Below are 3,097 nucleotides of genomic sequence, written 5' to 3'. Positions count from 1 at the left end.
ATTTGGTCCCAAAATGCAGGGGGACCTTGCCTGTGTCCCAGACTGGTCCAGGGATCTGAGGCCCTTCCCGAGAAAATCTCGGTGCCGGCGTGAAGGGCCAGAGATCCCTTGGAGCCACGGGAGAGCAGGCACAGAGTCCCTCCTGGGGGGCAATTTGCCTGCCTGAAATCAGCTCTTCAAAGGAGCCTCTAAGACTCAGCTGGTGACTTTTAGAAGCCAGGCATTCCTTGCTTACAACACCCTGCCATGATCCCAGCCCTCCAGGTGCCCTGGCAATCCGCTCCCAAAGGGCACACACAGGTGTCTCCACTGCAGCTGATGGGAGGGGTCAGCATGACAGGAGGGCTCATTTTCCTTCCCTGCATTCCTGTTCCACATTCAGGACATTTCCCAACACTTATTACCATACACACCTACCCTTAGAAGGTTTCCAAGGGGCTTCACCGACGGCCTTCCCAGGTCTGCTCTGTCTGGAGCCCTCCAAGTCCTCAGTGCCTGCCTGAGGAACCTCAACACAACTCACCTGCTTACACAGCAACTTGGTGCTGCTTGCCTGCTGCCTCACTTCCCTTCTTCCTTCTTTCTTCACCTCCCTTGCTTGGTCCCTTTCAATCCCTGGGCTCAGCTCTGTGCACTTTCCAGGCTCCATCCCACTGCAAAAAGGATTAGCCCTTGTTACATCTCAACACTCAGAGAGCATTCCACCTCTTGCCTTGACATTGGGCCATCAGGCCAGGGTCTCATTATTTAAAGCATAGTTTGACTCCTCAGTGACAACAACTGACAGCGCTGCTGGGGCCAGGGAAGGGCGGGTGGGAGAATAAAAATCAGGAGAGGAGACTAAAAATCTAAAAATCAGGAGACGAGCCTAAAAGAATTACAATCAGAAGAGGAGCCTAAAAAATTAAAAACAGGAAAAGAGCCTAAAAAAATTAAAATCAGGACACGGGACTAATACAATAAAAATCAGAAGAGGAGCTTAAAAAAATTAAAAACAGGAGGGGATCCTGAAAAAATTAAAATCAGGAGGGGAGCCTGAAAAAATTAAAATCAGGAGGGGAGCCTGAAAAAATTAAAATCAGGAGGGGAGCCTGAAAAAATTAAAATCAGGAGAGACCCAGAACTCACCCAAGTCTCCCCAAAAAACTACCAGAAACTGATTCAAATTTCCCCAAAAAAGACACAAAAACTGATCCAATTCACCCCAAAAATTGATCCAGAACTGACCCAAAACTGGCCCAAATCACCTCAAAAACTAACTCCAAATTGGCCCAAAACCTGACCTAAAAATGCAAACCCCCCCCCCCAAAACTGACCCAAAATGATACAAAATCAGCCCCAGATATGACCAGAAACTGACCCCAAAACCCTGACACCAAGACTCAGCCAAATCTCCCCAAAAAATGACCCAGGTCAGCCCAATCACCCCCAAAAATGATCAGAAACTGACACAAATCTCCCCAACAAATGACCCAAACTTTATTTCTTTTCTTAGCAACAAATCCCTTCCTTTGCTCCCCTCTGGCCCTGCCCACACGGCCCCAGTTCAGCTCTCAGTGAGTTCTTGCTTCTGGGCAGCGACTCCTCTGCCTCTTGCTGGGGCGGCAGCAGCTCCTGTGCCGGCAGGGAGAGGGACCCCGAGCCAGGAGAGGGACCCCGAGCCAGGAGAGGGACCCCGAGCCAGGAGAGGGACCCCAGAGCCCCTACAGAGACCCCAGAGCCATTATAGGGACCCCAGAGCCATTATAGAGACCCCCGAGCCCCTATAGAGACCCCAGAGCCCCTATAGAGACCCCAGAGCCATTACAGGGACCCCAGAGCCCCTATAGAGACCCCAGAGCCCCTATAGAGACCCCAGAGCCCTCCAGAGCCCCTTGCTGGGTCACAGCCCCTCTTCTCCCGCCCAAACCCACCTTTCTGGCTGCAGCTGCTTTTCTTCTCTGGCTCCCCCTTCCTTCCCCAGGGAGCTTTGCCTTGTTCTTTGGCCAGGCTCCAGCTGCAGCTCAAGGGCAAAGCTGCAACTACAATTCCCCCTTCGGGTTTTTCACCTGAAAAACAAAGGCTTGGGCCAAACTCTGACCAGTCACTCGCTGAACACGAGACATCAAACAGGGCACACAGAATAAAATGCATCGAACTCTAAATCATGTTACAATGACTGTCCACCCCAATCCAGCACTGACATTAAAAACCTTCAACCAACCAAAATGACCTCCAAACATCCCTTAGATAGAGAAAAGCACACCAGGAACGAATGCAAAAAGAAAAATTCCAAACAATGCTCAATTAAATAACCATGGACTGATATAAAACATGTTTAGGGAACTTAAACCACTTCTTCCCATTATTCTCCATCAGAAATTACCCTTATTTAAGTTCCCCTTTTAACACTTCATTAAAACTGACTTATTAGGAAATGGTTTGAACCAAGAGAATTAAAATCAGGACAAGAGCCTTAAAAAAATTAAATTTAGGAGAAGAGCCTTCAAAAAATTAAAATCAGGACAAGAGCCATCAAAAAATTAAAATCAGGACAAGAGCCTTCAAAAAATTAAAATGAGGACAAGAGCCCAAGAGAATTAAAATCAGGAGAAATTCACGTTATTCCCCCCACACACACCCCGGGACAGACGGGAGGCCGCGAGTCCCGCCCTGCCGCCGGAACCGGCCCTTAACTCGAGCAGGGCGCGCTGCACCGGCACGAGAGCCACTGCGCATGCGTCGCCGGTCCCTCTCCTGCCTGCCCTTACTTACCACGTGATCGCCGGCGTCTTGCCAACGACTGCGCATGCGCTTCCCCCCCCCACCCCGCCGCCCGACCGCCCGGCTTCGCTTTCTTACTGCGGCTCCCCCTCCACTTTTCCGGCTCCCTGGGGTTCCCTCACCCACATTTCGGGGTCCCCTTCTCACATTTTAGGGGTGATGACCCCGCAATTTACGGTTCGGGGGGGGGGAGGAGAGGAAACGGGGGGCCCAAGAAGGGGTTTCTTTTTTTTTTTTCTCTCTTTTATTTCATTTTCATTTTATTTCCTTTTTAGTTTTTTTGCCTTTTTTTTAAATTTTCTTTTTTATATTTCCTTCTTTACTTCGTTTATTT

At 49.6% G+C, this 3,097-nt stretch overlaps 1 protein-coding gene across 9 annotated transcripts in view; it reads right to left on the bottom strand.

Moving 5' to 3' along the window:
- The window catches only part of LOC127463330 (uncharacterized), a 114,925-nt gene that overhangs the window by 15,153 nt on the left and 96,675 nt on the right, over positions 1-3,097 (bottom strand). The window lies entirely within an intron of this gene.

Source organism: Manacus candei, unplaced genomic scaffold, assembly GCF_025592945.1.
Source record: "Manacus candei isolate 608988 ecotype Guabito, Panama unplaced genomic scaffold, ASM2559294v1 h1tg000154l, whole genome shotgun sequence".
Lineage (NCBI taxonomy): Eukaryota > Metazoa > Chordata > Aves > Passeriformes > Pipridae > Manacus > Manacus candei.
Note: the sequence above shows the minus strand (reverse complement) of the source record. Positions and strands in the feature narration are given on the sequence as shown.